Below are 19,702 nucleotides of genomic sequence, written 5' to 3' on the forward strand. Positions count from 1 at the left end.
TCTTGAGCGGGGCAGGGGCGCCCTCCGCCGCCGTCTAGGGCCACACCACCCTGAACGCCCCCGATCTCGTCTGGTCTCGGAAGCTAAGCAGGGTCGGGCCTGGTTAGTACTTGGATGGGAGACCGCCTGGGAATACCGGGTGCCACAGGCTGCTGCTTTTTTTTTGCCTCTTGTTCTGTCCCCTTTCTGGGAGCGCGGCGGCGGCCCGGGGTGGGGGTCACCCCCACCCTCAGCGCCCGCCCGCGGTGCCTGGCGCCCCAGCCCGCACCGTGGGGCCTCCTCTTGTCCCAAGCCGCGACACCGCCGCCACGCGGCAGCATGCGTGGCATCTGGACTGTCAGGTCTCAGACCAAAGGTCCGCTCTGTGGGAACCGACACGCTGGAGGAAACCTTGAGAGTCTGAGAGGGGAGGGAGTTCCAGAAGAAGGCCAGGATGTCATTTTGAGGGAGTATGTGACCAGAACTCGTCCCGTTGCTTTTGGGGTTCTATGGGCTACACGCAGGAATCTTTGGTGGTGGCACCTGATGTTGGGGGATCCGGAGTCACACCCAGACCTGCTCCACAGGCCTCCTTTTACTTTTCTCTTCGGATTCATTATTTTTAAAAAGTGTCTCTTACCTCTATGATTGCATTTTCTTTTCTCTCTCTCTTCAAGCAGATGATGGGAGTACAAGTATTCAGGTGACATGTGTTGCCCGTGCCCCCCTCCCCCCTGTGTTCTTTTTTTTTTTTTTTTTTTGAGACAGAGTCTCGTTTTGCTGCCCAGGCTAGAGTGAGTGCCATGGCGTCAGCCTAGCTCACAGCAACCTCAATCTCCGGGCTCAAGCAATCCTGCTGCCTCAGCCTCCCGAGTAGTTGGGACTACAGGCATGCACCACCACCACGCCCGGCTGTGTTTTTCTATATATATTAGTTGGCCAATTAATTTCTTTCTATTTTTAGTAGAGACGGGGTCTCGCTCTTGCTCAGGCTGGTTTCGAACTCCTGACCTGGAGCAATCCGCCCGCCTCGGCCTCCCAGAGAGCTAGGATTACAGGCGTGAGCCACCGCGCCCGGCCCCCCCTGTGTTCTTATTCATATACCTCTCATGTTGTTCCAGCGTATTGTGGGGGTACCAATGTTAAGGTCGGGTGCCTTGCCCTCTCCAAGCCTCCCCCCTCGGGTCAGAGCTTCAAGTGCGCCCATCCCCCAGTCGGTGCGCACCCACCCCATGCCTAATGGATGTGTATGCCCCTCCCCTCCCCCCACCCGCCCGACACCCACCCGATGAAGGTGATTCCTCTCTGTCCACTTAGGCGTCCATCCGTTCGTACCAATTTGCTGGTGAGCGCGCTCACGTGGTGCTCGTGTGTCCATTCTTGGGATACCTGGCTTACTGGAACGGGTCCCAGCTCTGGCCAGGAGAACACGAGAGGCGCCCTCTCACCGCTGCTCCTCACAGCCGAATGGCACTCCGTGGTGTCCACGCGCCACATTTTATTCATGCACTCCTGGATGGATGGGCACTCGGGTCGCTTCCACGTCTTTGCGATTGTGAATTGTGCCCTAACTGTAACCCTAACCCTTACCCAGCCCGTCTCCTCTGCCCCTGCCTGACGCACTCCTCCCCGGCCAGGCCCGTCACTGTCCTGGGCCCCCGCCTGACCGGCTCCTCCCCGCCCGGCCTGTCACCGTCCTCTGCCCCTGCCTGACATGCTCCTTCCCGCCCGCCCGGCCTCTCACCGTCCTCGGCCCCTGCCTGACCGGCTCCTCCGTCGCCTGGGCCTTCCAAGGGCTTGGTGTGGACGCTGCTTCCAGGAAGCCCTCCAGGAACCCGGCAGCAGGGTGGCCGCAGCAGTCTCCAGCAGCCGTCCCTAAGTCGCGTGAGTGCGGGGGGACGTGCCCCCGCTGTGCCGCGGGGGCCCAGCCTGGTGCCTTCCCTGAGGCCCTGGGGCTGCCGGCTGGGCTGCCGCTCCCCGCAAGGGGAGAGCCGCGGAGGTGGGGACCGCCTCCTGATGGGGACGTACACGCAGCTCTCCACGTCGGATTCCGGGGCTCTCTGTCCTGCCCGAAGGCCCAGCTGGCCTGCGGGTCCTTAGAGTGGCAAAAACATCCGAAAACTGAGATTGAGGGTCCGGTGGGTGTCTGCACTTTTGTGCTGGGCACCCCAGGGAGGCCCGGGGGCTGGCTGGACAACGTGGTCTGCTGGGCGGGGGGGTTGGAGGAGCAACTGATGCCCTTTGCACTTTGGGTAGCAAGAGTCTGAGGTGTCTCTGAGCCCTGTGCCCTGTGGGGGGGGGCGGGGGGGAGGAGGAGGAGGAGGAGGAGGAGGAGGTGGGAAGGGCCGGGGCCTGCAGTCCTGTTCCCGGGGTGGCACGGCAAGTGGCTTCTTCCACAGGCTGCTTGGCCTGGGCTCCCTGCACCTGGGCCTTTGGAGGACCGGCCCTGTGCTTGCCAACACTTCCTGCAGGGACCCAGAGCTGGGAGGTGGCATCTCTCAGCCCTGGGTCGGGCAGAGCCCCAGCGGGCCATGCCCACAACCTCTCTCAGCACCGGTCCCCCAGAAGGCTCCTTTGGGACCAGGATTCTCTTGCGGTGACTCTTTAAGGTCTGGCCCCTGGATGGAGGGGCACCAGGAGTAGAGGAGCAGGAAGGGGAAGGGGGTGGCCATGCGAGGGGACACTTTGAGGCCAAGTCCCAGCTTCAGCCTGATCCTCCTGGGAACCCCGCTCTGAGACAAGGAGCCGGGCTTCGCATTCCCACAGCAGCCAGTCGTGGGCTGAGGACACCTGGGGCGTTGGGAACTCCCTGGCTTCTCCTTGGTTTAACGTCTAGAGCTGCTTGTGAATCGCGCCGCCACACACACCCGAGCGCAGGTGTCTTCCGCACAGACTGCGGGCCTCGCTCTTCTGAATGCCGCTAGCTCGCCACCCACCCACGGGTGAACCTGGTCAGGGTGCTTTCTCTCAGGGGCAGACTCTTTTCCGGGCGGGCTACCGGTGTCTCTGTTTGCTCGTTTCTTTCTTCCATTTCGGGAAAGTCTTCCTTGCTGGGTGTGGAAATCTCCTATGCCTTCCCTCGCCTATTCTGTCAGCTTTCAAATTCTCTTTCAGTTGCCACCCTCACAGATGGATTAGGAAACTCTTTCCGGTGCACTCATTAGTGAAATGACCTCCAGGAAGCTGGAATCCAATATCTAATGGCCGATTTTTAGCGAGTCCACACACCAGGGTGGTCGGGGTCCAATGCAGCCCCGGCCAGGCCCAGGCCCCTTGGACTGGGCCACAGGAGGACACGGAGGAGGGTCCCGGCCCCCACGAAGCGGTGCCGGCAGTTCTCCACGGGCTTGGGCGTTTTCCAGAGGTAGGAGATGGAGGGGACTGATTTCTTCAGCGCCCCCCAAACCACGCCACCCCACCCCACCCATGGGACACATCCCCAGAGAGAGACGCCCCATACACTGGCTGTGCCCCAGCCCTGGCCCCGGGGAATAGGCGGCAGCCCACCCACAGGGCGAGGGGGGGGGGCGCAGCTGAAAGGGGTTGTGGGGGAGGGCGGCCCCTGGCTGGGGTCAAAGGGCGAGCGTCCCGCACGTGCGCAGTCAGCGGCAGGCAGCGACGCGCTGGGGGTGGGCAGCGGGTAGGTGAAGGAGGCCGGGCGAGGAGACGAGGGGGGCTGGGAGGGCTCCACCTTGGCGAGTCCAGCCGTGGAGGCGCATCTTGTGTGAGTGTGAGTGAGTGTGAGTGTGTGTGTGTGTGTAGAGAGAGACAGCCCCCCGCCCCGCCCCGCCCGGCCCCGCCCCGCCCCGCCCATCACCCCCGTCCCTGGGAGCCCGCGGGACCCGGCCGGCGAACTCAACCGGCCCGGCCCGGCGCGGGGCCTGGGGCGGGAGGCGGCGGCGGGGAAGCCCAGAGAGGCTCGGCTTCTTGAGCGGGGCAGGGGCGCCCTCCGCCGCCGTCTAGGGCCACACCACCCTGAACGCCCCCGATCTCGTCTGGTCTCGGAAGCTAAGCAGGGTCGGGCCTGGTTAGTACTTGGATGGGAGACCGCCTGGGAATACCGGGTGCCACAGGCTGCTGCTTTTTTTTTGCCTCTTGTTCTGTCCCCTTTCTGGGAGCGCGGCGGCGGCCCGGGGTGGGGGTCACCCCCACCCTCAGCGCCCGCCCGCGGTGCCTGGCGCCCCAGCCCGCACCGTGGGGCCTCCTCTTGTCCCAAGCCGCGACACCGCCGCCACGCGGCAGCATGCGTGGCATCTGGACTGTCAGGTCTCAGACCAAAGGTCCGCTCTGTGGGAACCGACACGCTGGAGGAAACCTTGAGAGTCTGAGAGGGGAGGGAGTTCCAGAAGAAGGCCAGGATGTCATTTTGAGGGAGTATGTGACCAGAACTCGTCCCGTTGCTTTTGGGGTTCTATGGGCTACACGCAGGAATCTTTGGTGGTGGCACCTGATGTTGGGGGATCCGGAGTCACACCCAGACCTGCTCCACAGGCCTCCTTTTACTTTTCTCTTCGGATTCATTATTTTTAAAAAGTGTCTCTTACCTCTATGATTGCATTTTCTTTTCTCTCTCTCTTCAAGCAGATGATGGGAGTACAAGTATTCAGGTGACATGTGTTGCCCGTGCCCCCCTCCCCCCTGTGTTCTTTTTTTTTTTTTTTTTTTTGAGACAGAGTCTCGTTTTGCTGCCCAGGCTAGAGTGAGTGCCATGGCGTCAGCCTAGCTCACAGCAACCTCAATCTCCGGGCTCAAGCAATCCTGCTGCCTCAGCCTCCCGAGTAGTTGGGACTACAGGCATGCACCACCACCACGCCCGGCTGTGTTTTTCTATATATATTAGTTGGCCAATTAATTTCTTTCTATTTTTAGTAGAGACGGGGTCTCGCTCTTGCTCAGGCTGGTTTCGAACTCCTGACCTGGAGCAATCCGCCCGCCTCGGCCTCCCAGAGAGCTAGGATTACAGGCGTGAGCCACCGCGCCCGGCCCCCCCTGTGTTCTTATTCATATACCTCTCATGTTGTTCCAGCGTATTGTGGGGGTACCAATGTTAAGGTCGGGTGCCTTGCCCTCTCCAAGCCTCCCCCCTCGGGTCAGAGCTTCAAGTGCGCCCATCCCCCAGTCGGTGCGCACCCACCCCATGCCTAATGGATGTGTATGCCCCTCCCCTCCCCCCACCCGCCCGACACCCACCCGATGAAGGTGATTCCTCTCTGTCCACTTAGGCGTCCATCCGTTCGTACCAATTTGCTGGTGAGCGCGCTCACGTGGTGCTCGTGTGTCCATTCTTGGGATACCTGGCTTACTGGAACGGGTCCCAGCTCTGGCCAGGAGAACACGAGAGGCGCCCTCTCACCGCTGCTCCTCACAGCCGAATGGCACTCCGTGGTGTCCACGCGCCACATTTTATTCATGCACTCCTGGATGGATGGGCACTCGGGTCGCTTCCACGTCTTTGCGATTGTGAATTGTGCCCTAACTGTAACCCTAACCCTTACCCAGCCCGTCTCCTCTGCCCCTGCCTGACGCACTCCTCCCCGGCCAGGCCCGTCACTGTCCTGGGCCCCCGCCTGACCGGCTCCTCCCCGCCCGGCCTGTCACCGTCCTCTGCCCCTGCCTGACATGCTCCTTCCCGCCCGCCCGGCCTCTCACCGTCCTCGGCCCCTGCCTGACCGGCTCCTCCGTCGCCTGGGCCTTCCAAGGGCTTGGTGTGGACGCTGCTTCCAGGAAGCCCTCCAGGAACCCGGCAGCAGGGTGGCCGCAGCAGTCTCCAGCAGCCGTCCCTAAGTCGCGTGAGTGCGGGGGGACGTGCCCCCGCTGTGCCGCGGGGGCCCAGCCTGGTGCCTTCCCTGAGGCCCTGGGGCTGCCGGCTGGGCTGCCGCTCCCCGCAAGGGGAGAGCCGCGGAGGTGGGGACCGCCTCCTGATGGGGACGTACACGCAGCTCTCCACGTCGGATTCCGGGGCTCTCTGTCCTGCCCGAAGGCCCAGCTGGCCTGCGGGTCCTTAGAGTGGCAAAAACATCCGAAAACTGAGATTGAGGGTCCGGTGGGTGTCTGCACTTTTGTGCTGGGCACCCCAGGGAGGCCCGGGGGCTGGCTGGACAACGTGGTCTGCTGGGCGGGGGGGTTGGAGGAGCAACTGATGCCCTTTGCACTTTGGGTAGCAAGAGTCTGAGGTGTCTCTGAGCCCTGTGCCCTGTGGGGGGGGGCGGGGGGGAGGAGGAGGAGGAGGAGGAGGAGGAGGTGGGAAGGGCCGGGGCCTGCAGTCCTGTTCCCGGGGTGGCACGGCAAGTGGCTTCTTCCACAGGCTGCTTGGCCTGGGCTCCCTGCACCTGGGCCTTTGGAGGACCGGCCCTGTGCTTGCCAACACTTCCTGCAGGGACCCAGAGCTGGGAGGTGGCATCTCTCAGCCCTGGGTCGGGCAGAGCCCCAGCGGGCCATGCCCACAACCTCTCTCAGCACCGGTCCCCCAGAAGGCTCCTTTGGGACCAGGATTCTCTTGCGGTGACTCTTTAAGGTCTGGCCCCTGGATGGAGGGGCACCAGGAGTAGAGGAGCAGGAAGGGGAAGGGGGTGGCCATGCGAGGGGACACTTTGAGGCCAAGTCCCAGCTTCAGCCTGATCCTCCTGGGAACCCCGCTCTGAGACAAGGAGCCGGGCTTCGCATTCCCACAGCAGCCAGTCGTGGGCTGAGGACACCTGGGGCGTTGGGAACTCCCTGGCTTCTCCTTGGTTTAACGTCTAGAGCTGCTTGTGAATCGCGCCGCCACACACACCCGAGCGCAGGTGTCTTCCGCACAGACTGCGGGCCTCGCTCTTCTGAATGCCGCTAGCTCGCCACCCACCCACGGGTGAACCTGGTCAGGGTGCTTTCTCTCAGGGGCAGACTCTTTTCCGGGCGGGCTACCGGTGTCTCTGTTTGCTCGTTTCTTTCTTCCATTTCGGGAAAGTCTTCCTTGCTGGGTGTGGAAATCTCCTATGCCTTCCCTCGCCTATTCTGTCAGCTTTCAAATTCTCTTTCAGTTGCCACCCTCACAGATGGATTAGGAAACTCTTTCCGGTGCACTCATTAGTGAAATGACCTCCAGGAAGCTGGAATCCAATATCTAATGGCCGATTTTTAGCGAGTCCACACGCCAGGGTGGTCGGGGTCCAATGCAGCCCCGGCCAGGCCCAGGCCCCTTGGACTGGGCCACAGGAGGACACGGAGGAGGGTCCCGGCCCCCACGAAGCGGTGCCGGCAGTTCTCCACGGGCTTGGGCGTTTTCCAGAGGTAGGAGATGGAGGGGACTGATTTCTTCAGCGCCCCCCAAACCACGCCACCCCACCCCACCCATGGGACACATCCCCAGAGAGAGACGCCCCATACACTGGCTGTGCCCCAGCCCTGGCCCCGGGGAATAGGCGGCAGCCCACCCACAGGGCGAGGGGGGGGGCGCAGCTGAAAGGGGTTGTGGGGGAGGGCGGCCCCTGGCTGGGGTCAAAGGGCGAGCGTCCCGCACGTGCGCAGTCAGCGGCAGGCAGCGACGCGCTGGGGGTGGGCAGCGGGTAGGTGAAGGAGGCCGGGCGAGGAGACGAGGGGGGCTGGGAGGGCTCCACCTTGGCGAGTCCAGCCGTGGAGGCGCATCTTGTGTGAGTGTGAGTGAGTGTGAGTGTGTGTGTGTGTGTAGAGAGAGACAGCCCCCCGCCCCGCCCCGCCCGGCCCCGCCCCGCCCCGCCCATCACCCCCGTCCCTGGGAGCCCGCGGGACCCGGCCGGCGAACTCAACCGGCCCGGCCCGGCGCGGGGCCTGGGGCGGGAGGCGGCGGCGGGGAAGCCCAGAGAGGCTCGGCTTCTTGAGCGGGGCAGGGGCGCCCTCCGCCGCCGTCTAGGGCCACACCACCCTGAACGCCCCCGATCTCGTCTGGTCTCGGAAGCTAAGCAGGGTCGGGCCTGGTTAGTACTTGGATGGGAGACCGCCTGGGAATACCGGGTGCCACAGGCTGCTGCTTTTTTTTTGCCTCTTGTTCTGTCCCCTTTCTGGGAGCGCGGCGGCGGCCCGGGGTGGGGGTCACCCCCACCCTCAGCGCCCGCCCGCGGTGCCTGGCGCCCCAGCCCGCACCGTGGGGCCTCCTCTTGTCCCAAGCCGCGACACCGCCGCCACGCGGCAGCATGCGTGGCATCTGGACTGTCAGGTCTCAGACCAAAGGTCTGCTCTGTGGGAACCGACACGCTGGAGGAAACCTTGAGAGTCTGAGAGGGGAGGGAGTTCCAGAAGAAGGCCAGGATGTCATTTTGAGGGAGTATGTGACCAGAACTCGTCCCGTTGCTTTTGGGGTTCTATGGGCTACACGCAGGAATCTTTGGTGGTGGCACCTGATGTTGGGGGATCCGGAGTCACACCCAGACCTGCTCCACAGGCCTCCTTTTACTTTTCTCTTCGGATTCATTATTTTTAAAAAGTGTCTCTTACCTCTATGATTGCATTTTCTTTTCTCTCTCTCTTCAAGCAGATGATGGGAGTACAAGTATTCAGGTGACATGTGTTGCCCGTGCCCCCCTCCCCCCTGTGTTCTTTTTTTTTTTTTTTTTTTTGAGACAGAGTCTCGTTTTGCTGCCCAGGCTAGAGTGAGTGCCATGGCGTCAGCCTAGCTCACAGCAACCTCAATCTCCGGGCTCAAGCAATCCTGCTGCCTCAGCCTCCCGAGTAGTTGGGACTACAGGCATGCACCACCACCACGCCCGGCTGTGTTTTTCTATATATATTAGTTGGCCAATTAATTTCTTTCTATTTTTAGTAGAGACGGGGTCTCGCTCTTGCTCAGGCTGGTTTCGAACTCCTGACCTGGAGCAATCCGCCCGCCTCGGCCTCCCAGAGAGCTAGGATTACAGGCGTGAGCCACCGCGCCCGGCCCCCCCTGTGTTCTTATTCATATACCTCTCATGTTGTTCCAGCGTATTGTGGGGGTACCAATGTTAAGGTCGGGTGCCTTGCCCTCTCCAAGCCTCCCCCCTCGGGTCAGAGCTTCAAGTGCGCCCATCCCCCAGTCGGTGCGCACCCACCCCATGCCTAATGGATGTGTATGCCCCTCCCCTCCCCCCACCCGCCCGACACCCACCCGATGAAGGTGATTCCTCTCTGTCCACTTAGGCGTCCATCCGTTCGTACCAATTTGCTGGTGAGCGCGCTCACGTGGTGCTCGTGTGTCCATTCTTGGGATACCTGGCTTACTGGAACGGGTCCCAGCTCTGGCCAGGAGAACACGAGAGGCGCCCTCTCACCGCTGCTCCTCACAGCCGAATGGCACTCCGTGGTGTCCACGCGCCACATTTTATTCATGCACTCCTGGATGGATGGGCACTCGGGTCGCTTCCACGTCTTTGCGATTGTGAATTGTGCCCTAACTGTAACCCTAACCCTTACCCAGCCCGTCTCCTCTGCCCCTGCCTGACGCACTCCTCCCCGGCCAGGCCCGTCACTGTCCTGGGCCCCCGCCTGACCGGCTCCTCCCCGCCCGGCCTGTCACCGTCCTCTGCCCCTGCCTGACATGCTCCTTCCCGCCCGCCCGGCCTCTCACCGTCCTCGGCCCCTGCCTGACCGGCTCCTCCGTCGCCTGGGCCTTCCAAGGGCTTGGTGTGGACGCTGCTTCCAGGAAGCCCTCCAGGAACCCGGCAGCAGGGTGGCCGCAGCAGTCTCCAGCAGCCGTCCCTAAGTCGCGTGAGTGCGGGGGGACGTGCCCCCGCTGTGCCGCGGGGGCCCAGCCTGGTGCCTTCCCTGAGGCCCTGGGGCTGCCGGCTGGGCTGCCGCTCCCCGCAAGGGGAGAGCCGCGGAGGTGGGGACCGCCTCCTGATGGGGACGTACACGCAGCTCTCCACGTCGGATTCCGGGGCTCTCTGTCCTGCCCGAAGGCCCAGCTGGCCTGCGGGTCCTTAGAGTGGCAAAAACATCCGAAAACTGAGATTGAGGGTCCGGTGGGTGTCTGCACTTTTGTGCTGGGCACCCCAGGGAGGCCCGGGGGCTGGCTGGACAACGTGGTCTGCTGGGCGGGGGGGTTGGAGGAGCAACTGATGCCCTTTGCACTTTGGGTAGCAAGAGTCTGAGGTGTCTCTGAGCCCTGTGCCCTGTGGGGGGGGGCGGGGGGGAGGAGGAGGAGGAGGAGGAGGAGGAGGTGGGAAGGGCCGGGGCCTGCAGTCCTGTTCCCGGGGTGGCACGGCAAGTGGCTTCTTCCACAGGCTGCTTGGCCTGGGCTCCCTGCACCTGGGCCTTTGGAGGACCGGCCCTGTGCTTGCCAACACTTCCTGCAGGGACCCAGAGCTGGGAGGTGGCATCTCTCAGCCCTGGGTCGGGCAGAGCCCCAGCGGGCCATGCCCACAACCTCTCTCAGCACCGGTCCCCCAGAAGGCTCCTTTGGGACCAGGATTCTCTTGCGGTGACTCTTTAAGGTCTGGCCCCTGGATGGAGGGGCACCAGGAGTAGAGGAGCAGGAAGGGGAAGGGGGTGGCCATGCGAGGGGACACTTTGAGGCCAAGTCCCAGCTTCAGCCTGATCCTCCTGGGAACCCCGCTCTGAGACAAGGAGCCGGGCTTCGCATTCCCACAGCAGCCAGTCGTGGGCTGAGGACACCTGGGGCGTTGGGAACTCCCTGGCTTCTCCTTGGTTTAACGTCTAGAGCTGCTTGTGAATCGCGCCGCCACACACACCCGAGCGCAGGTGTCTTCCGCACAGACTGCGGGCCTCGCTCTTCTGAATGCCGCTAGCTCGCCACCCACCCACGGGTGAACCTGGTCAGGGTGCTTTCTCTCAGGGGCAGACTCTTTTCCGGGCGGGCTACCGGTGTCTCTGTTTGCTCGTTTCTTTCTTCCATTTCGGGAAAGTCTTCCTTGCCGGGTGTGGAAATCTCCTATGCCTTCCCTCGCCTATTCTGTCAGCTTTCAAATTCTCTTTCAGTTGCCACCCTCACAGATGGATTAGGAAACTCTTTCCGGTGCACTCATTAGTGAAATGACCTCCAGGAAGCTGGAATCCAATATCTAATGGCCGATTTTTAGCGAGTCCACACGCCAGGGTGGTCGGGGTCCAATGCAGCCCCGGCCAGGCCCAGGCCCCTTGGACTGGGCCACAGGAGGACACGGAGGAGGGTCCCGGCCCCCACGAAGCGGTGCCGGCAGTTCTCCACGGGCTTGGGCGTTTTCCAGAGGTAGGAGATGGAGGGGACTGATTTCTTCAGCGCCCCCCAAACCACGCCACCCCACCCCACCCATGGGACACATCCCCAGAGAGAGACGCCCCATACACTGGCTGTGCCCCAGCCCTGGCCCCGGGGAATAGGCGGCAGCCCACCCACAGGGCGAGGGGGGGGGCGCAGCTGAAAGGGGTTGTGGGGGAGGGCGGCCCCTGGCTGGGGTCAAAGGGCGAGCGTCCCGCACGTGCGCAGTCAGCGGCAGGCAGCGACGCGCTGGGGGTGGGCAGCGGGTAGGTGAAGGAGGCCGGGCGAGGAGACGAGGGGGGCTGGGAGGGCTCCACCTTGGCGAGTCCAGCCGTGGAGGCGCATCTTGTGTGAGTGTGAGTGAGTGTGAGTGTGTGTGTGTGTGTAGAGAGAGACAGCCCCCCGCCCCGCCCCGCCCGGCCCCGCCCCGCCCCGCCCATCACCCCCGTCCCTGGGAGCCCGCGGGACCCGGCCGGCGAACTCAACCGGCCCGGCCCGGCGCGGGGCCTGGGGCGGGAGGCGGCGGCGGGGAAGCCCAGAGAGGCTCGGCTTCTTGAGCGGGGCAGGGGCGCCCTCCGCCGCCGTCTAGGGCCACACCACCCTGAACGCCCCCGATCTCGTCTGGTCTCGGAAGCTAAGCAGGGTCGGGCCTGGTTAGTACTTGGATGGGAGACCGCCTGGGAATACCGGGTGCCACAGGCTGCTGCTTTTTTTTTTTTTTTTTTTTTTTTTTTTGCCTCTTGTTCTGTCCCCTTTCTGGGAGCGCGGCGGCGGCCCGGGGTGGGGGTCACCCCCACCCTCAGCGCCCGCCCGCGGTGCCTGGCGCCCCAGCCCGCACCGTGGGGCCTCCTCTTGTCCCAAGCCGCGACACCGCCGCCACGCGGCAGCATGCGTGGCATCTGGACTGTCAGGTCTCAGACCAAAGGTCCGCTCTGTGGGAACCGACACGCTGGAGGAAACCTTGAGAGTCTGAGAGGGGAGGGAGTTCCAGAAGAAGGCCAGGATGTCATTTTGAGGGAGTATGTGACCAGAACTCGTCCCGTTGCTTTTGGGGTTCTATGGGCTACACGCAGGAATCTTTGGTGGTGGCACCTGATGTTGGGGGATCCGGAGTCACACCCAGACCTGCTCCACAGGCCTCCTTTTACTTTTCTCTTCGGATTCATTATTTTTAAAAAGTGTCTCTTACCTCTATGATTGCATTTTCTTTTCTCTCTCTCTTCAAGCAGATGATGGGAGTACAAGTATTCAGGTGACATGTGTTGCCCGTGCCCCCCTCCCCCCTGTGTTCTTTTTTTTTTTTTTTTTTTGAGACAGAGTCTCGTTTTGCTGCCCAGGCTAGAGTGAGTGCCATGGCGTCAGCCTAGCTCACAGCAACCTCAATCTCCGGGCTCAAGCAATCCTGCTGCCTCAGCCTCCCGAGTAGTTGGGACTACAGGCATGCACCACCACCACGCCCGGCTGTGTTTTTCTATATATATTAGTTGGCCAATTAATTTCTTTCTATTTTTAGTAGAGACGGGGTCTCGCTCTTGCTCAGGCTGGTTTCGAACTCCTGACCTGGAGCAATCCGCCCGCCTCGGCCTCCCAGAGAGCTAGGATTACAGGCGTGAGCCACCGCGCCCGGCCCCCCCTGTGTTCTTATTCATATACCTCTCATGTTGTTCCAGCGTATTGTGGGGGTACCAATGTTAAGGTCGGGTGCCTTGCCCTCTCCAAGCCTCCCCCCTCGGGTCAGAGCTTCAAGTGCGCCCATCCCCCAGTCGGTGCGCACCCACCCCATGCCTAATGGATGTGTATGCCCCTCCCCTCCCCCCACCCGCCCGACACCCACCCGATGAAGGTGATTCCTCTCTGTCCACTTAGGCGTCCATCCGTTCGTACCAATTTGCTGGTGAGCGCGCTCACGTGGTGCTCGTGTGTCCATTCTTGGGATACCTGGCTTACTGGAACGGGTCCCAGCTCTGGCCAGGAGAACACGAGAGGCGCCCTCTCACCGCTGCTCCTCACAGCCGAATGGCACTCCGTGGTGTCCACGCGCCACATTTTATTCATGCACTCCTGGATGGATGGGCACTCGGGTCGCTTCCACGTCTTTGCGATTGTGAATTGTGCCCTAACTGTAACCCTAACCCTTACCCAGCCCGTCTCCTCTGCCCCTGCCTGACGCACTCCTCCCCGGCCAGGCCCGTCACTGTCCTGGGCCCCCGCCTGACCGGCTCCTCCCCGCCCGGCCTGTCACCGTCCTCTGCCCCTGCCTGACATGCTCCTTCCCGCCCGCCCGGCCTCTCACCGTCCTCGGCCCCTGCCTGACCGGCTCCTCCGTCGCCTGGGCCTTCCAAGGGCTTGGTGTGGACGCTGCTTCCAGGAAGCCCTCCAGGAACCCGGCAGCAGGGTGGCCGCAGCAGTCTCCAGCAGCCGTCCCTAAGTCGCGTGAGTGCGGGGGGACGTGCCCCCGCTGTGCCGCGGGGGCCCAGCCTGGTGCCTTCCCTGAGGCCCTGGGGCTGCCGGCTGGGCTGCCGCTCCCCGCAAGGGGAGAGCCGCGGAGGTGGGGACCGCCTCCTGATGGGGACGTACACGCAGCTCTCCACGTCGGATTCCGGGGCTCTCTGTCCTGCCCGAAGGCCCAGCTGGCCTGCGGGTCCTTAGAGTGGCAAAAACATCCGAAAACTGAGATTGAGGGTCCGGTGGGTGTCTGCACTTTTGTGCTGGGCACCCCAGGGAGGCCCGGGGGCTGGCTGGACAACGTGGTCTGCTGGGCGGGGGGGTTGGAGGAGCAACTGATGCCCTTTGCACTTTGGGTAGCAAGAGTCTGAGGTGTCTCTGAGCCCTGTGCCCTGTGGGGGGGGGCGGGGGGGAGGAGGAGGAGGAGGAGGAGGAGGAGGTGGGAAGGGCCGGGGCCTGCAGTCCTGTTCCCGGGGTGGCACGGCAAGTGGCTTCTTCCACAGGCTGCTTGGCCTGGGCTCCCTGCACCTGGGCCTTTGGAGGACCGGCCCTGTGCTTGCCAACACTTCCTGCAGGGACCCAGAGCTGGGAGGTGGCATCTCTCAGCCCTGGGTCGGGCAGAGCCCCAGCGGGCCATGCCCACAACCTCTCTCAGCACCGGTCCCCCAGAAGGCTCCTTTGGGACCAGGATTCTCTTGCGGTGACTCTTTAAGGTCTGGCCCCTGGATGGAGGGGCACCAGGAGTAGAGGAGCAGGAAGGGGAAGGGGGTGGCCATGCGAGGGGACACTTTGAGGCCAAGTCCCAGCTTCAGCCTGATCCTCCTGGGAACCCCGCTCTGAGACAAGGAGCCGGGCTTCGCATTCCCACAGCAGCCAGTCGTGGGCTGAGGACACCTGGGGCGTTGGGAACTCCCTGGCTTCTCCTTGGTTTAACGTCTAGAGCTGCTTGTGAATCGCGCCGCCACACACACCCGAGCGCAGGTGTCTTCCGCACAGACTGCGGGCCTCGCTCTTCTGAATGCCGCTAGCTCGCCACCCACCCACGGGTGAACCTGGTCAGGGTGCTTTCTCTCAGGGGCAGACTCTTTTCCGGGCGGGCTACCGGTGTCTCTGTTTGCTCGTTTCTTTCTTCCATTTCGGGAAAGTCTTCCTTGCTGGGTGTGGAAATCTCCTATGCCTTCCCTCGCCTATTCTGTCAGCTTTCAAATTCTCTTTCAGTTGCCACCCTCACAGATGGATTAGGAAACTCTTTCCGGTGCACTCATTAGTGAAATGACCTCCAGGAAGCTGGAATCCAATATCTAATGGCCGATTTTTAGCGAGTCCACACGCCAGGGTGGTCGGGGTCCAATGCAGCCCCGGCCAGGCCCAGGCCCCTTGGACTGGGCCACAGGAGGACACGGAGGAGGGTCCCGGCCCCCACGAAGCGGTGCCGGCAGTTCTCCACGGGCTTGGGCGTTTTCCAGAGGTAGGAGATGGAGGGGACTGATTTCTTCAGCGCCCCCCAAACCACGCCACCCCACCCCACCCATGGGACACATCCCCAGAGAGAGACGCCCCATACACTGGCTGTGCCCCAGCCCTGGCCCCGGGGAATAGGCGGCAGCCCACCCACAGGGCGAGGGGGGGGGGCGCAGCTGAAAGGGGTTGTGGGGGAGGGCGGCCCCTGGCTGGGGTCAAAGGGCGAGCGTCCCGCACGTGCGCAGTCAGAGGCAGGCAGCGACGCGCTGGGGGTGGGCAGCGGGTAGGTGAAGGAGGCCGGGCGAGGAGACGAGGGGGGCTGGGAGGGCTCCACCTTGGCGAGTCCAGCCGTGGAGGCGCATCTTGTGTGAGTGTGAGTGAGTGTGAGTGTGTGTGTGTGTGTAGAGAGAGACAGCCCCCCGCCCCGCCCCGCCCGGCCCCGCCCCGCCCCGCCCATCACCCCCGTCCCTGGGAGCCCGCGGGACCCGGCCGGCGAACTCAACCGGCCCGGCCCGGCGCGGGGCCTGGGGCGGGAGGCGGCGGCGGGGAAGCCCAGAGAGGCTCGGCTTCTTGAGCGGGGCAGGGTCGCCCTCCGCCGCCGTCTAGGGCCACACCACCCTGAACGCCCCCGATCTCGTCTGGTCTCGGAAGCTAAGCAGGGTCGGGCCTGGTTAGTACTTGGATGGGAGACCGCCTGGGAATACCGGGTGCCACAGGCTGCTGCTTTTTTTTTTTTTTTTTTTTTTTTTTTTGCCTCTTGTTCTGTCCCCTTTCTGGGAGCGCGGCGGCGGCCCGGGGTGGGGGTCACCCCCACCCTCAGCGCCCGCCCGCGGTGCCTGGCGCCCCAGCCCGCACCGTGGGGCCTCCTCTTGTCCCAAGCCGCGACACCGCCGCCACGCGGCAGCATGCGTGGCATCTGGACTGTCAGGTCTCAGACCAAAGGTCTGCTCTGTGGGAACCGACACGCTGGAGGAAACCTTGAGAGTCTGAGAGGGGAGGGAGTTCCAGAAGAAGGCCAGGATGTCATTTTGAGGGAGTATGTGACCAGAACTCGTCCCGTTGCTTTTGGGGTTCTATGGGCTACACGCAGGAATCTTTGGTGGTGGCACCTGATGTTGGGGGATCCGGAGTCACACCCAGACCTGCTCCACAGGCCTCCTTTTACTTTTCTCTTCGGATTCATTATTTTTAAAAAGTGTCTCTTACCTCTATGATTGCATTTTCTTTTCTCTCTCTCTTCAAGCAGATGATGGGAGTACAAGTATTCAGGTGACATGTGTTGCCCGTGCCCCCCTCCCCCCTGTGTTCTTTTTTTTTTTTTTTTTTGAGACAGAGTCTCGTTTTGCTGCCCAGGCTAGAGTGAGTGCCATGGCGTCAGCCTAGCTCACAGCAACCTCAATCTCCGGGCTCAAGCAATCCTGCTGCCTCAGCCTCCCGAGTAGTTGGGACTACAGGCATGCACCACCACCACGCCCGGCTGTGTTTTTCTATATATATTAGTTGGCCAATTAATTTCTTTCTATTTTTAGTAGAGACGGGGTCTCGCTCTTGCTCAGGCTGGTTTCGAACTCCTGACCTGGAGCAATCCGCCCGCCTCGGCCTCCCAGAGAGCTAGGATTACAGGCGTGAGCCACCGCGCCCGGCCCCCCCTGTGTTCTTATTCATATACCTCTCATGTTGTTCCAGCGTATTGTGGGGGTACCAATGTTAAGGTCGGGTGCCTTGCCCTCTCCAAGCCTCCCCCCTCGGGTCAGAGCTTCAAGTGCGCCCATCCCCCAGTCGGTGCGCACCCACCCCATGCCTAATGGATGTGTATGCCCCTCCCCTCCCCCCACCCGCCCGACACCCACCCGATGAAGGTGATTCCTCTCTGTCCACTTAGGCGTCCATCCGTTCGTACCAATTTGCTGGTGAGCGCGCTCACGTGGTGCTCGTGTGTCCATTCTTGGGATACCTGGCTTACTGGAACGGGTCCCAGCTCTGGCCAGGAGAACACGAGAGGCGCCCTCTCACCGCTGCTCCTCACAGCCGAATGGCACTCCGCGGTGTCCACGCGCCACATTTTATTCATGCACTCCTGGATGGATGGGCACTCGGGTCGCTTCCACGTCTTTGCGATTGTGAATTGTGCCCTAACTGTAACCCTAACCCTTACCCAGCCCGTCTCCTCTGCCCCTGCCTGACGCACTCCTCCCCGGCCAGGCCCGTCACTGTCCTGGGCCCCCGCCTGACCGGCTCCTCCCCGCCCGGCCTGTCACCGTCCTCTGCCCCTGCCTGACATGCTCCTTCCCGCCCGCCCGGCCTCTCACCGTCCTCGGCCCCTGCCTGACCGGCTCCTCCGTCGCCTGGGCCTTCCAAGGGCTTGGTGTGGACGCTGCTTCCAGGAAGCCCTCCAGGAACCCGGCAGCAGGGTGGCCGCAGCAGTCTCCAGCAGCCGTCCCTAAGTCGCGTGAGTGCGGGGGGACGTGCCCCCGCTGTGCCGCGGGGGCCCAGCCTGGTGCCTTCCCTGAGGCCCTGGGGCTGCCGGCTGGGCTGCCGCTCCCCGCAAGGGGAGAGCCGCGGAGGTGGGGACCGCCTCCTGATGGGGACGTACACGCAGCTCTCCACGTCGGATTCCGGGGCTCTCTGTCCTGCCCGAAGGCCCAGCTGGCCTGCGGGTCCTTAGAGTGGCAAAAACATCCGAAAACTGAGATTGAGGGTCCGGTGGGTGTCTGCACTTTTGTGCTGGGCACCCCAGGGAGGCCCGGGGGCTGGCTGGACAACGTGGTCTGCTGGGCGGGGGGGTTGGAGGAGCAACTGATGCCCTTTGCACTTTGGGTAGCAAGAGTCTGAGGTGTCTCTGAGCCCTGTGCCCTGTGGGGGGGGGCGGGGGGGAGGAGGAGGAGGAGGAGGAGGAGGAGGTGGGAAGGGCCGGGGCCTGCAGTCCTGTTCCCGGGGTGGCACGGCAAGTGGCTTCTTCCACAGGCTGCTTGGCCTGGGCTCCCTGCACCTGGGCCTTTGGAGGACCGGCCCTGTGCTTGCCAACACTTCCTGCAGGGACCCAGAGCTGGGAGGTGGCATCTCTCAGCCCTGGGTCGGGCAGAGCCCCAGCGGGCCATGCCCACAACCTCTCTCAGCACCGGTCCCCCAGAAGGCTCCTTTGGGACCAGGATTCTCTTGCGGTGACTCTTTAAGGTCTGGCCCCTGGATGGAGGGGCACCAGGAGTAGAGGAGCAGGAAGGGGAAGGGGGTGGCCATGCGAGGGGACACTTTGAGGCCAAGTCCCAGCTTCAGCCTGATCCTCCTGGGAACCCCGCTCTGAGACAAGGAGCCGGGCTTCGCATTCCCACAGCAGCCAGTCGTGGGCTGAGGACACCTGGGGCGTTGGGAACTCCCTGGCTTCTCCTTGGTTTAACATCTAGAGCTGCTTGTGAATCGCGCCGCCACACACACCCGAGCGCAGGTGTCTTCCGCACAGACTGCGGGCCTCGCTCTTCTGAATGCCGCTAGCTCGCCACCCACCCACGGGTGAACCTGGTCAGGGTGCTTTCTCTCAGGGGCAGACTCTTTTCCGGGCGGGCTACCGGTGTCTCTGTTTGCTCGTTTCTTTCTTCCATTTCGGGAAAGTCTTCCTTGCTGGGTGTGGAAATCTCCTATGCCTTCCCTCGCCTATTCTGTCAGCTTTCAAATTCTCTTTCAGTTGCCACCCTCACAGATGGATTAGGAAACTCTTTCCGGTGCACTCATTAGTGAAATGACCTCCAGGAAGCTGGAATCCAATATCTAATGGCCGATTTTTAGCGAGTCCACACGCCAGGGTGGTCGGGGTCCAATGCAGCCCCGGCCAGGCCCAGGCCCCTTGGACTGGGCCACAGGAGGACACGGAGGAGGGTCCCGGCCCCCACGAAGCGGTGCCGGCAGTTCTCCACGGGCTTGGGCGTTTTCCAGAGGTAGGAGATGGAGGGGACTGATTTCTTCAGCGCCCCCCAAACCACGCCACCCCACCCCACCCATGGGACACATCCCCAGAGAGAGACGCCCCATACACTGGCTGTGCCCCAGCCCTGGCCCCGGGGAATAGGCGGCAGCCCACCCACAGGGCGAGGGGGGGGGCGCAGCTGAAAGGGGTTGTGGGGGAGGGCGGCCCCTGGCTGGGGTCAAAGGGCGAGCGTCCCGCACGTGCGCAGTCAGCGGCAGGCAGCGACGCGCTGGGGGTGGGCAGCGGGTAGGTGAAGGAGGCCGGGCGAGGAGACGAGGGGGGCTGGGAGGGCTCCACCTTGGCGAGTCCAGCCGTGGAGGCGCATCTTGTGTGAGTGTGAGTGAGTGTGAGTGTGTGTGTGTGTGTAGAGAGAGACAGCCCCCCGCCCGGCCCCGCCCCGCCCCGCCCATCACCCCCGTCCCTGGGAGCCCGCGGGACCCGGCCGGCGAACTCAACCGGCCCGGCCCGGCCCGGCGCGGGGCCTGGGGCGGGAGGCGGCGGCGGGGAAGCCCAGAGAGGCTCGGCTTCTTGAGCGGGGCAGGGTCGCCCTCCGCCGCCGTCTAGGGCCACACCACCCTGAACGCCCCCGATCTCGTCTGGTCTCGGAAGCTAAGCAGGGTCGGGCCTGGTTAGTACTTGGATGGGAGACCGCCTGGGAATACCGGGTGCCACAGGCT

General features: G+C 63.2%; 6 non-coding genes across 6 annotated transcripts; all 6 read left to right on the top strand.

Moving 5' to 3' along the window:
- The first annotated feature begins 32 nt into the window (after positions 1 to 32).
- On the top strand, positions 33 to 151 carry LOC142862647 (5S ribosomal RNA). Its single transcript, XR_012913744.1, has one exon. It is a non-coding gene; the product is annotated as a 5S ribosomal RNA (ribosomal RNA).
- A 3,785-nt stretch (positions 152 to 3,936) lies between these two features.
- On the top strand, positions 3,937 to 4,055 carry LOC142862648 (5S ribosomal RNA). Its single transcript, XR_012913745.1, has one exon. It is a non-coding gene; the product is annotated as a 5S ribosomal RNA (ribosomal RNA).
- Positions 4,056 to 7,840: 3,785 nt separating this feature from the next.
- LOC142862649 (5S ribosomal RNA) lies at positions 7,841 to 7,959 on the top strand. Its single transcript, XR_012913746.1, has one exon. It is a non-coding gene; the product is annotated as a 5S ribosomal RNA (ribosomal RNA).
- A 3,785-nt stretch (positions 7,960 to 11,744) lies between these two features.
- On the top strand, positions 11,745 to 11,863 carry LOC142862651 (5S ribosomal RNA). The gene has a single exon (XR_012913748.1). It is a non-coding gene; the product is annotated as a 5S ribosomal RNA (ribosomal RNA).
- Positions 11,864 to 15,667: 3,804 nt separating this feature from the next.
- On the top strand, positions 15,668 to 15,786 carry LOC142862652 (5S ribosomal RNA). The gene has a single exon (XR_012913749.1). It is a non-coding gene; the product is annotated as a 5S ribosomal RNA (ribosomal RNA).
- A 3,797-nt stretch (positions 15,787 to 19,583) lies between these two features.
- Positions 19,584 to 19,702, top strand: LOC142862653 (5S ribosomal RNA). Its single transcript, XR_012913750.1, has one exon. It is a non-coding gene; the product is annotated as a 5S ribosomal RNA (ribosomal RNA).

Source organism: Microcebus murinus, chromosome 20 (genome assembly GCF_040939455.1).
Source record: "Microcebus murinus isolate Inina chromosome 20, M.murinus_Inina_mat1.0, whole genome shotgun sequence".
Classification (NCBI taxonomy): Eukaryota; Metazoa; Chordata; class Mammalia; order Primates; family Cheirogaleidae; genus Microcebus; species Microcebus murinus.